Genomic DNA, 14402 nt, shown 5'->3' with positions numbered 1-14402 from the left:
TTTATAAAAAAAGTTCAGAAAAGGAGACTGAAACAGAATAAAACTCATTCTGTACAAGCTTTGACCTATTCAATGACACATCTTGAGTTACTGGATTACAACATCTGTTTGTCTAACCTGGCAAGTGACATTCAACACTCACAATATGTTTTAAAGTCCAAGCAAAAACAACTGCACTTTGTCACTCTGAATGTCTTATTCTCAGAAAAGTTACTGTTATATTGTAATTTTGATGGGTCCTGATTAGCAAGGTAGCAGAGAGATTTCATACAGTAAGGCGATAGGATAGCTGGAGAAGTAACCGCAGAGGCTAACAGCTATAGTTTCTACTTATGCCCGATGATGGAGGCTGTCGTACAAAAGACTGTCTGGCTCTAAAATTTTCTCAAATGGTTCAGGGCCATAAAAAATGAAGTTGCCTCTTGACTTTTAATGAAACCAGCCAGTAACCTAAAACATGAGGTTACTAAGCAAGCATATATTGCCTACTCAATTTAGATAAAATGTGAAAAACAGTTTTATTTACAGAGCAGCACATCTTGACTCTTCTAACATTACATTATTTATTTATTTTTTTCAGAAGTATTCAGCCAATTTTTAGTTTCCTCTTTGGGATGCATGAAACCATCCAAATCTAATTAGTTATTCACATCCTGAATCAGCTGATACCAGAATGACTGAATATTAGGAGAAAAAATAGACTGAAATTACAGCAATGAAAACCCAATTTAATGAAGATGAGAATCAGATTCATTGTTCATTGTTGTCATATCTGAATTTTGTACTTTGGAGAAAGAATCATTGCCAGATGCTAAGCGTAAAATTGTGACATAATACAATTATGTATGCCTCATCTCTATCTAGTCAATAGCGTTTTCCGTAGAATCACAGGAATTAAAGATGGGAAAGAATATGCATGCCAAACTGTCCACCCAACAGTGTGAGTTTCTCCCCTGCAGACTATTAATCATGGTTTTTATCCATTTCATTTTATATTATTTCTTCTAATTTCATATGCTTTGTTGGATAAGAAATTAAAAGGTGTAGGTGTCCTTCTCCACACAACTCGTAGATAATCTGCTGCCCGGTGGGAAGGGCCCTGGAGGTATTGGTCAATAGCTGTCTGAATAGGAGCTAGCTGTGTGCTCAGGTGGGCAAGAAGGCCAACAGGATGCTGGTTTGTATCAGAAACAGTGTGGCCAGCAGCACTAGAGAAGTGATTGCTGCCCTGTACTTGGCTCTGGTGAGGCCTCAACTCAAGTACTGTGTTCAGTTTTGGGCCCCTCAGTACAAATTGGACATCAAGGTGCTGGAGCGTGTCCAGAGAAGGACAGTGAAGCTGGTGAAGGGTCTAGAGAACAAGCCTTATGAGGAGCACCTGAGGAAGGTGGGGTTGTTAAGGCTGGAGAACAGAAGGCTCAGGGGAAACCTCATCGCACTCTACAGTTACCATAAAGGAGGTTGTAGCGAGGTGGGGACTGGTCTCTTCTCCCAAGCATCAAGTGATAAGACAAGGCAATGGTTTTAAGTTCCACTGGGGTGGTTTAGGTTCTATATTAGGAAAAAATTATTCACTGAAAGGGTTGTGCAGCATTGGAATAGGCTGCCCAGGGAAGTGGCTGAGTCACCATCCCTGGAGGTCTTCAAGAAAGGTGTAGATGTAGAGCTTAGCAGCATGGTTTAATAGTGGACTTGTCAGTGCTAGCTTAAAGGTTGAACGGGATGACCTTAGAGGTCTTTTCCAACCTGAATGATTCTATGATTCTATACATTTGAATTTTATAATATATTACAAAATATGTGAGTGTCTTCATGATGCTTATCTAATTATATTCTTTGTTAATGACTCAGCACATAGATATTCATATTCAATATTATGTTACAAAATACATGCATCTCCACATCTCAATATCTATGATGGATTGCCTGCTACTGTAACCTCTCCTGACCACTTCTAGCAGCTGTACCCACTCCATTTTACAGTTTCCATGGTTCAAAATGAAACATAAATGCATTTAAAACTGTCATTTTTGTTGAATATATATATATTTTTTCCATTGAATAAGAGAATCTCAACAGTTTTCATAGCAGCATTGGGGTTTCAAGACTGGTCTCAACAACACATGGTAAAGGACACAGGCTGTCATTAGAAGGCAGGTGCTCACATGATCTTCATCATTGTAAGCATACCTTTCAAAGACCAGGGTGTTCTACTGCAAAAATAAGAGAAGTGTTTTCTCTCTCTTGCTATGCTATTTTCCTTAAATGCCAGATGTTGAATAATTCCTGTTACAGTGGGTGATTTCATTCAAATGAATGGAAAAAAAAAAAACACCACGTAGGGTGTTTGGAGATTTTAGGAATGTGCTTCCTATGACCAGGAATTTTTTCTTGAAATTCCCTAAGTGTAATGATGAGATGGATGGGAAAACCTTCAGCTTGAAGAGAAGGATTTTTGGATTCTTTATGAAAATATGTAGAAAAACATCACTGATAAAAAAAAAAATGCTTCTCCTCTGCCAGCAGCTACAGGTTTTGCTACAAATTCTTACCTTGGGTTAACACAATGCATGTTGAACTAATACCAGCAAAAGAAGTGGATGGTGTCATGTGGTCTCACTCAAGGGAGAAGCCAGCTGGTGTCCGACATCAACAGCCGGTGCTCATCTGGAGACTATTTTAATGAATAACTCAAAAGCTGCAGTGGCCTGAGATTGGATTGAGTGTAGAAAAAAAGAATTTGAAGAACCAAGGGCAGAGAAAGGTGAAAATCCAGGTATTTCAGACTATATGACCTTGTATGACTGAAAGCTGGAGACCCAGGGACAGCCAAGTCCTGAAAGGGGCGAAACTTGTCAAGACAGAAGGTCTAGAGATCAACCTTCCCAAGATGGAGCTCCAGACAGATAACTGGCTTCTCCTCTCCCCTTCTTTGTCCACATGGATGGGGACATTCTGGAGGGAAATTTCTACCAGCTGAAGCTATTATTTTTTTACTAATTTGATAATTTCTATTAATATTATTATTTTTAAACCACTTGTTTAGCTTATTCTTACTTTCTCCTGACTTGAAGTTTTTTAGCATGATGGAATCGTCACCATTTACATAAATCCTGGGGTACTTCACAGTTTTGAAGTGAATTGATTTACTCCCTGCCTTGAACTCTAACAGACTAACCTAATTGAGGATGATCAGATGCATTTGCTATAATTCTAAGGATACATTCAGAAATATGAGATTTACAGGTAAAACTTTGAATCTCGACATTAATTTTCTCCATTCATTTTGGTGGTTTAGGACAAATTCTGTCTCTAAAGACACTGCGTGGGCCAAGATACAACCCTAAAAGTTTCAAGGATTTATGGTGAAAATATAGTATGGAATAATTAAAAAAAATCTCTTGCTTAAAGGGAGAATTGGTCTTCATGGATTAAGATGCACTTTGAGAGGAGATTAGAACATTGCCTTCTGTTAGGAAGATGACTTTGAATCTTAAACTTTTGCTACATTTAAAATTTAATAGTAGGAAATAAACTCCTTCATTTAGCCTTCCAAAGTCAGTCATTTTAGTCTAAGTGTTAGGAACAAATCTTCTCTGATACAAGTCTTGAATTTACTTCAATGTAGAATGCAAAGGTGTTTTTTTTTTTTCTTTTTTTTTTTTCCTTGCTGCTTGTGTATTATTATAAACAAAGAAAAAAATGTAAGCTGAATTTATAGAAAGGCTATGGAATATCAAATTAAAGCTGTATTAGTACTTCATATTAGGAATAAACAGTGTGTAATTTTTCTCAGCAGCCTTTTTTAGCACACAAACGTAATTGAATTGCAACTGACTAATCGCACTTTATTTCTGTAGAATATGAAAAGTTCCACTTGCCAAACTGTATCCTGTGTGTGTTTATGCATATTTTAAAGAAAAGTTCTCAGGAGACATGATAACATCCCCAATGTGAATCTGCTACTATTAAACTGCTTTTCAGTTCATCCTGTATCTGTTCTGGAAGACTTTTTTTTTTTCTTTTTTTCTTTTTTTTAAAGTCAGCAGTGCAATAAAAAAGCTTTTTGATGGTTATTTGCCTAACTTATTGATTGTGGTGCCTCAACAGGGATTCCACAGTGTCTTTTAGTTTTCATTATGTGGGTAAGGGAGCAATAAAATTGCATCTGGAAGCTATTTTACTTCAAATTTAAAATAAGGGACTTAGGAAATGGAGTAGACACCACAGTAAAGGAAGAAACCCAAAAGTAGTAAATAGAAAAAACAGAAATCACTACAATAATGTATTTTTGCCTTTTAAACCAGCTTCTATTTAAAAATGAAATCTTAGGCAAAGATGTCCAAATAGATGTTGAATTTTGACAAAACCAGTGGATTGGTTCCCTCTGCATTTTATATACAAAATAATCATTATAAAATTTTGTAAAATGGCAAAAGCTGCTCCTCTTTGTAGGAGACTGGACTTTTCCAATCTAAAGCCTAGTTGGATCCTCAGCTGTTGTTACAGCTCATGGTAAGATTGCAGTGAAAAGCAAGTCGCACGTACAACTTCCTCTCCTCATATTACTAACTGGAGTGGAAAACAAGGAGAGAAGAGTGAAAGAGATGAGTGACTGGGAAGACAAACATACTTGTCTTTGTGTCTGCTTGTTTATTTTTTTTTCTCTGAAGAACATGCCATTAAGAAACCTCTAGCAGCTCTCAAAATGCACAACTGGCTCAGCAGCATTTGCTGGCACGGATTTGTACTCACGCATTTGACCATTTCATGGGGAACTGTACAACAAACACGCACTTTCGCATGAGTAAACTTTGTGTGGTTCACTCACTCTGAGTCTTTGCAGCTACTTCACAATGAAGGATGATTAAATTGTCCAGCCAGTGTTTTAGTTATGTACCTGGGTTTAGATGGATAACTGAAAGGATGTCAAATGCCAAAAAATGCAATGGAAAAGATTATGAAGTCATAAAGTGTTTTCAGACACCTGTTCAAAGGAACTCAACCATGTGTTTAAATTTTGTTAGTGCTAAGGGCTCTCTAGTCTGAGTTTTGCTGAACAGAGGTTGAAAATATGCATCTTCGCTTTGAAGTAGTCTGAGATAAAGTGGAAATTCTAGCTAAGAATCGGAACTATGTTGAGTCCATGGAAGAAAAAGATCTTATCCTAGTTAAATGACTTTGTATCATAGGTGGCTTGGGAGTTCTGTTTCTTATTCACATCTGCTACAGTTATATCCTGTACCTCACAAATCTTTCAGACTAAATCGACTAAATCAAATACCTTTTTTTTTTTTTCTTTTTTTTTTTTTCTTTTAAGAGAAAGACCATAACATGAAATTTCCAATCAAATTTTTTGGAAACCAAATTAGATTAGGTGAATTCTCAAAGGATTGGACACAAAGACTGAAAGCAGATGTAAACACAGAACAAATCAAAATGAATTAAACACTGCAGCAGTAATGGAAACCTGGAAAGTGATTTGTCTACATCCTTTTTCCAAAAGCAAGTATTTATAAAAAGACTTCTTGGCAACAAGACAAAACTGAAAAGTAGGGATAACTTTTTAAACCATCAATTATGTGCATGAGAGACAATGCGTCTTATTAAAGATGCAGTATGGACATCTATCCAGGGAAGATTCCTCTTTTTCCTTTGACCTTTCCAATAGCATTTTGGTTGCAATGCAAAGAGAAAGCAGCTGATATATTCCTTTCCAAACAGCACATGGTAAAAAAAAAAAAAAGTGAGAAGGGAATGGAGATTGAGCCTACTTATGCATTGGCAATGATTTGAATGGGCACGGTTGGTGGGGAAGCAATTTGCACCACAAAAATGACCAACAAAATGAATTTAAATGAGAAATAAGGGAGCAAATTGTGGTCTTAGGTCAGAATAGATTGTGCCAGAATAATGTTAGATAAATTCTTCCTATAAATAAATCTTTCCTTCTGTCTCAGATCTTGCTCTGAATATTTTTTTTTAATTTTTTTTTTTCTGATGATGGTATCCTTATGTGGTTGTTCAGCTCACTGAAAACAGACCCACAGAAATATCGAACTCAAAAGACATGGTAATGGCTCTAAGAGGCTGGACCAAAGATCTGTGTTGGCATATGGCAGTCCCTAAAGAAGAGTCTAAGGGAATAAGAGTCCTTCCTTGAGCACAGGCACCTACGCTGGGGCCATACAGCTATAAAAGAGCTTTCAACAGTGTGCTGCTGAATGTGGGTTACTCTCACAGAAGGTGTTTTGAATACATGTATTATAGTGTAAATGTAGAGACTGGTACACATGAACCCTGAACTCAAATGCTTAATGGGATGCTTGTTACAAGGTCAATGTTTATGCTTGTCACTTATGGTTCTGTTTTATGAAAGATGATGAATGAAGTCTATGTATTTTCTTGTTTCTTGTTTTAAATCTGCCTTTGGCTGTTATTTTCAAAAATGCAGGTGGTTATCCCAGTCCTGCAAATCTTGAGTAACTGTTCAATGTTAATATCTTATTGGTTATATCCCTATATGATCAATTTACTTGCTTGCTAAGTTACAGCTCAATTTCCAGAGCTTAATGAATTTTCAATATTTTTATCCTCAAGAGCTAATAGAAATATTATATATTTCTATAAGGAGATGTATATGTTTACTGAAAATATACTTCATACACTTTTAAATGAACATTAGAATAAAGAATATTGTATACCCAACCTCTCATAACTTGTCATAATTTTATAGCTTATTAATTATATTATTACAATGTTTAGCTAATAGTGGAGTCCTGTTGGGGACAGTTCTTAGTCCATGCTACATCCTGAACTCTTGGGAATTATTTAGGGAGTGCTATGGGAGTCCCATGTCAGAGACTGTTCTAACAACTGGACAGTACAGACGTTATAACTCTGGACTTGAGGTATGTTATTTGGTATTGTTTAATTCAGTAGTGTAAGAATAACCATGTGATGTCCTAGACCCAGCCCAGAGCTCTGCAACATGGATGCAGCCAGGCTGCGTCACGAAGGCTCAGGCTCTTGGGCTGGTTTTGTTTAATGGTAGGATGAGTAGTTTTCCAGCCCTTCTAGTGGATGATTGTGGGTACCTTTCAACTGATGTCCAATTAGAAGACATATGTTTATGTACCTTGCAGAGTCTTTGTCCTGTCTTAATCTCCCATGTTCAGATCCTTCTAACATCAGAAAATGTCCTGAATCATCCTTGATTTACCTGGTTTCCTCCTCAGAGTTGAAGAACTCTCCCTTACATTAACAAAGGCATTTCAATGCATCAGGATGGTATTTTACTACAACCTTTTAATTCTGACCTGTGTGTGCTGATTGTCACATCAGAAGTTTGACAAGGGAGCAAGGGAATTCACACCAGTATCTTCCTGGTAAATAAACACTTAGGTGCTTGTTAACTATAGGCTTTAGAACAGACCTTCTGTATTTATAAGCTTTTTATATTTTATTGGGTGTAATTAGTAGCACAGTCCAGTGTTTGTAGCAACTTGGCTTCATGAAACAGAATGCTCATTAATGCAATTGCTATACTGGGAGATATTCTACACAGCCCATTTGATACTGATGGGTTTCCTTTTATCTCATTTGTATTAACCACCATTATTTTCTCTCTTCATCAGTTTTTCTCAATCTTTAAACTCCCTGGTGCCACAGATGTGTTAGTTAGTTAGTACTTTAGTGCTGATCTGGAGATCCAAACTCCACTGGAAAAATCGGTGTGGGGTGACATGGGTATTACGCTAGCCAGCTAAAACAATTTGGTAAATATTTGTGCTATTCTGTTGTTCAGTTATTCATGTTCTTAACTTTATAGGTCCATCCTAGGAGGTCTGAGAGGAATCTGCTATCAGTTTTTGTTAGTAGTATGGAGTGAACTACAGATTGTTTTTGTAAGGCTATGGTATTGTCAGGTTATTTAGGATGACGTAAATAGTTATGAAACAGCCAGTTGGAAATTGCTTGAAATTAAATGCATAATAGCTTTTATCGGCAAACAATTTTTCAAGCAAATTTTGAACTTTCTCTCAGACTTTTTGGTGGGTTTGGGAAGAATATCTACAAGAACTCATCAAAGGCCTAACTTTTCAAATAGTTTCAATCTTTTGCTGGCATGCTTTGAAACAGCTTGGCAAAATTTAACTGCTAGGAAGCTGCAATTCCTATCTATGTCTCCCATTTTTATCCAGTTATTGTTGCTTGTGTGGTAATTAGATTCTAAGTAGACTATATGTATGTAGTTATAACAAATTTTTCGCCTTGATGTTCAAACCATCAAGCTTTCCATTCCAAAAATAACATTACCTATTGCAATAAAAATAGAATTCTTAAAAAAAAAAATGAGATGAGAATGATATTTCTTCATTTAAAAACTGTTGAAATAAACTATTTTGATTTTTCAGATATCTTTTTACATCTAATATCACTCATCAAATGTGAACAATGGTTATTGGTACTTGGAAAAAGCATTTGTAACCAATTAAACTATCCCTGTATTTTTCTTCCAGTGATAATATTTCTAAGCTCCAGCTGTGAATATTGACAAGAAACTGTTTCTGTTCTTTGTTCATTAAATCAACCACACTAGCATCTTCCACCGTAACTTGGTTTTATGGTGACACAACCACTGCTACCCCAGTGTTTAAATTATTTATCTCATTTTAGGGAAAAGCTGGGCATCAGGTTAAGGAGTCTAAATATACTGAGGATTAAGGAGTCTAAGTATACCAGGGCACAATGTTCTAGTTGACGCTTCCTGTCAACAAGAACGTATTTTCTTCAATAACACAGTCACCGATCTGCCATCCCTTCCACTGGCAGTATGAGCTGGTAAGCTTTACCATCAGTCCCTGGGCTGTTTACAGGCCGACTTTCTTCCATTCACGATCTTTTGTAAATGTAAACTATATGCAATTGTTTCTGATTTAGGAATGAATTACTGAAATGCGTTAACGGGGAGAGAGACATACAGCAAATAATAAGCAGACGATGAGCTTTTGGGTATAAATTTTATGAAATATAAATATTCATGATGGTGTTTATGAAACACACAGGAGCTGAGAACACTTCCTCTGCCATCTAGAATATGTGTAAATACTTCATATGCTTGTGAATGCGTTTTCTTATTACTTTTACTTTTTTCCTTGAAATCAGCTCTGTTCCGCATGCTGAACATAAAACCTCAAATACATTTTGACAGTGAAAATATTTTTTTCAGTTAATGAAAATCTCTCATGTGGGCTGCTATTTCCTGTTAAAAGTCAAATGCCTTTTATAACTTGGAGGTGGTATTAGATTTTTAATTATATGTTGCTGTGTAATACTACTTAATAAATAGAACTTGAGAAAGCATTCTTCTGTAGAGAATAAATGAAATTTAATGTATGGGTTCCATTTAATTAGACATTTTCTGCTGTAATAGTTGAATTCCCTACCCAAATTTCATTTCCATAATCAAGCCACGTTTAGACTGCTGACATACTGGTACTTCATCAAAGCAATCACTGCAACCTTCTCTTTCCAAAATTCTTATTACATTAAGATTGAGAATATTTGCATAATGACAAAAGACAATGAAATTTCACAAGAGGTAAAGTGTTGGTAAACCAAACCCTGGTTTTAATAATCTAATGAGTAAAGTCAGTAAGATTCAACAGTAGGCTCTATAAGTAGCCACAGAAAATATTGAAAGTATAGTAAGTGTAGTGAAAAATATGTATTTTATTTGTCTTTTTAAAGCTTTTCTCTTTTTTTTTTCCTCTTAATTTCTCTTTAAATACATTAAATGTATTTAATGTATTTCAAATACATCATGTGAAAGATCTTTCTGTAAAAACTCTTGTCAAATGTAACAGCTAAAAATTACTTGAAGTTCTGAACTGATCATCAGTGAAGACAAAGTTTTTTAACCAACATGTCTAGGAAATCTCTCACATGATTATTTTACAATTGTAGGTAAAACAGTTCTGGGTAATGTAGTAACCTGGGGGCAGGAGTCAGGAGTTCTGCTTCTGTATCTTACTACTACAGCTAAGGTCCTGTCTACTGCTGTGTGCAGGTTAATTATACCAGCAGTTTTCTCTTTCTGGATACTTGGGTCATAAATGGAGGTGTGGGTGCGTACAAATGCCATATCAGGAGTGAAAAGAGAACCTCTCATACTTACAAAAGGTGAAAGCGAAAAACCAGGAATTGAGATTACATGAATTGTATTCTCCTCCTTAAATTATCATGAAAGAACATGGAAATAAGTTTTGACTTGAAACAGGCAGATGGTTTTCTCCAAAACTGCAAAAAATAGCAGCTATATATACATATAGGGGAGTATGGTAGTCACTTCTATAAAATGTTCTAAGATAATCAGAGGAGAAAGGAATGTGTAAATTATTACTTTTTCAGAACTAAGGGCCACCTACATCCAGGCATAACTGACTACTTACTTTCAATTCAAGATCTTGGTCTTCTCTTAGTCCCTTGAACAGGCACTTGGCTGTTTCAGAAAACTCTTTCAGTGTTTTGTGCAATGCTGGGGTAATGGGCTAGCAGTGCTCATGGACCCACTTTCTGAGTTGCAGAATAACCAAGAAGTTCTTTATATATGAGTAATAAACTGACAGGCCAACTTATATCTGTAATAAACTGAAAATGGTCTTTATGCAATCACTGATATGGTGGTAGAACTTAAAGTTTGCTGTTTCATTATTATTATGGGAGATTTTCTCTGTGGCCAACTTTTAGTCATGCAGTAAAAATCAATTTTGTTTCAGATCAGCATAGTAGAAGGAAAAGGAGTATGTTTCTGAAAAAAGGTATGTTTTGTGGACATTGCAGAAAATATTACTGTTTGAAATGTGAAACAGACATATTGTGACCTGTTCTGGTAGGCTTTAGAGAAAAGAAGATGTCATATTTATCCTTACAAAAGCTAGCTTGACATCCCTTCCTACATATTTTATTTTTAATCCCATTTTCAGTCTTCAGGATAATCTGCTCTCAATCTTTTCATTCATCATGAGCAGATTCTCCGACCTGGGCTCCCATAACTTTTTTTTTCTTTCTTTTTTTTCCCCCCCTTTTTTTTTTTTCCCTCTTGTTCTTTCTTTCACAAGCTTTTCTAAAACCATAACATGCTGTGGTGCTTTCATACTGCTAGACACCTAAGCTTGAGAGCAGCCCTGAGGAGAAGGAGTTGGGGGTGATAGTTGATGAGAAACTCAACATGAGCCAGCAACACTCAACTATATCCTTGGCTGCATCAAAAGCAGCATGGCCAGAAGTTTGAGAGAGGTGATTCTCCCCTTCTACTTCACTCTCATGACACTCCACCTGGAGTTCAGTTCTGTGGCCCGCAGTACAAGAAGGACATCCCTCTTGGCGCAAGTCTGGAGGAGGACCCTGAGGATGATAAGACGGCTGGAGCACCTCCCAACAGGCTGTTGAACTCATTGCTACAGGATGCTGCTGCAGAAACTATAAGTGTATATCAGAATGTAGTAGAAAAATAAGCCACTGAGATTGTCTGGGGCTATTAAATGCTAAGGGCTGAATGCAACTTTTATCTCAAAGCTTCTTAACAGTTTTTACACAGAGGCTACCTCTTAGTCCTCAACTGTAGAGCACTTAATGTATTGTCTGTGCTCTACGAACAATAGCTGCTGCATTAATTCTGGAAAAGAACATGGACAACTAATTGCATTGGAAGCTCTCATTGCTTCTAAATAGAGAGAGACCCCTCTGACAGGGGCTTAAGGAGGTACTTTGTTTTCCTGGGATGTAACTTTTGCAAAAGTATTCTTTGAGATGTTGCTGTATTGAAGTGTCTAACACTGTCACATGCCCACTGAGAAAACTGTATAGATGTGAAGGGTAGGGAACAAGTGTTTCTTTTAAGCGTGAAAATAGATATACTGCACTGTTATGTATGTAGGAAGATTATATAACATTTCTTTACAGAGCCCGTGTTGCCATGTTTTTCCCTCTATCTGAAGGTATCCCTTACAAAACATATACGTGGTGAAAAACTCACAGCATTCCTAATGATTTTACTCATTGTGTTTGTTTAATGGAAGCCAAATGATAGTTGTCAAGGGCACAAATGTGCCCACTGCTCCCAGAGAGGACTTGTGTGCCACCTCCAACAAAAATAACTATCCCTCCTCCTGGTCAGGCATACTGGTTTGACCAGGAGAGCCACACAGCTGGTGGGATGTGAAACACAAGGCTGTCTACACCAAGAACAGGTCAACTGCTTGTCTATAAAATTACTTCTGATATTATAGTTTTCACTGTTGTTGCTTTTTTTTTTTTTTTTTTTTTCCTCAGAAGGCAAGACTGATGATGCAAGATGTAATGTAAATCAGTGAGCTTCTGGGAGAGAATTTTATGGATATATATGAGATACACACTGTACTTTTCAGTCAGCAGCTATTCAAAGAGAATCTGATATCTCTTAGATTTGCAAAAGTTCTATTCATCACTCCACAATTGCAGCACTTTGATGCACTTTGGAATGTGAAATTCTCAGGTTCTTGTAGCAGATAAAAGCAGTTGAAGAAGTACTAGGGTGTGGGAACTAGAACAGAAAAGAAGTGAAGAACAGTAACCCCAGTGGGACAGTTTGTGCATCAAATAGCATAAGTAGGAGACTGGCTGATGCATCTGTCTTCCAAATTTTGGAACAAAAAGCTACACCGCTTTCTCTAGTACTTTCACCTGCATAACTAGCGTAAGAAACAATTTGCAGAGTTGTCATTCAACAAACAGAACCTCAACTGTACATCTTGTTGCCTGATTATATAGCGCCAGCATCCTTCACCCTGTGCTTTGGATCTTAAACTTGTCAGTAGGTGGAAGGTTGCCTGGCTAATGTTTCACTACAAAATTAATTTGTAGGCTAATAGCTGATATAACCTATCTTAAGAGGTAAGCTCTCTAAACATATCTTTATCAACTGTTGAGTTTTAATTTATATTAGTTTCATTGGTGATATCTAAACAATTTTATTCTGCATTCCAAACTAATTTAGGCTAAAGCATAATCTTATGCTTTTATTCTTACAGGCATGCTGAAGAGAAATGGGTGTATTCCTATCTATTCTAGTGTTAGCTAGTACAAAATGTTGCATTTGCTTTACTGAGCCCCTAGAGAGTTGGTTAATGCTGTTAGATAAGAACACTTATCTACTATACTAAACTATATATATATATATATATATATATATATATATAGTTTAGTATAGTAGATAAGTGTTCTTATCTAACAGATTATATATATATATATACTATACTAAAGATAAGAACACTTATCTACTATAAAATCAGATGCACAACCTTCATTAGCCACTGTTTGTAGAAAAAGGTAATTGCTCGCTATTCCTTCATTTTGGGTTAACAGTAAAATGGTGTGGTGGTTTTACCCTGCTGGGCACCTGAACTCCACCATAGCCACTCTCTCCCTTCCCCTTCTCAAAGGAAAAGAGAGAAAATATGATGGAAGGGGCTCAAGAGCTGAGATAAGGACAGGGAGATCACTCAACAATGACTGGCACAGGCAAAACAGAGATATAATTTATTGCCTATTTATTGCCTATTACCAACAAACTAGAGCAGAGAGAAATAAAAACAAACTAAAAACATCTTTCCCCCATCCATGTTCTTCCACCTCCTCCCCCTGAATGGTGCAGGGGAATGGGGAATGGGGATTGTGGTCAGTCCCTGACGCTTCGTCTCCATGACTCCACGGTCCCTCTCTGCCCCTGCTCCCCGTGGGGTCCCTCCCACGGGATGCCATCCTTCCCGAACTGAGCCTGGGGGGCTGCCCACAGGCTGCAGCTCTTCAAGAACTGCTCCCACACAGCTCCGTACCACGGGGTCCATCCCCCAGGAGCAAACTGCTCCAGCACGGGTCCCCCACGGGCGGCAGCTCCCCCCAGACCCCCTGCTCCTGCGTGGGCTCCTCTCCACGGGCTGCAGCTCCGGCCCGGGGCCTGCTCCTGCGGGGGCTCTCCATGGGCCGCAGCCTCCTCCAGGCCACATCCACCTGCTCCACCGGGGGCTCCTCCACGGGCTGCAGCGTGGAGATCTGCTCCGTGTGGGACCCGTGGGCTGCAGGGGGACAGCCTGCTCCACCAGGGAGCTCTCCAGGGGCTGCAGGGGGCTCTGCACTGACCCTGAGGGTTGCAAGGCTGCTTCTCTCTCAGCTCTCACCCCTCTCTCCCAGCTGCTGTAGCACAGCAGATTTTTCCCTTTCTTCAATCTGCTCTCCCAGAGGCCCAACCAGTGTCGCTCATGGCTCGGCTCTGGCCAGCAGCGGGTCCCTTTTGGAGCCATCTGGAGCTGGCTCTGATCTGACAAGGGGCAGCTGCTGGGCTCTGCTCACAGATGCCACCC

The 14402-nt window shown here is 38.0% G+C and overlaps 1 long non-coding RNA gene across 4 annotated transcripts in view; it reads left to right on the top strand.

Annotated features, from left to right (window-relative positions):
• The window catches only part of LOC308197580, a 51319-nt gene extending 47368 nt beyond the window's left edge, over positions 1 to 3951 (top strand). For 3 of the 4 annotated variants that reach the window (XR_013953111.1, XR_013953112.1, XR_013953114.1), the window contains exon 4: positions 581 to 3951. This is a non-coding gene — a long non-coding RNA (uncharacterized lncRNA). The remainder of the gene's footprint in view (positions 1 to 580) is intronic. The other variant, XR_013953113.1, reaches the window with a different exon arrangement.
• The last annotated feature ends 10451 nt before the right edge of the window (positions 3952 to 14402 follow it).

This window comes from Anser brachyrhynchus (assembly GCF_964034855.1).
Source record: "Anser brachyrhynchus genome assembly, chromosome: 1".
NCBI lineage: Eukaryota > Metazoa > Chordata > Aves > Anseriformes > Anatidae > Anser > Anser brachyrhynchus.
The sequence above is the reverse complement of the archived record's forward strand: the minus strand, read 5'-3'. Positions and strand labels throughout refer to the sequence as shown.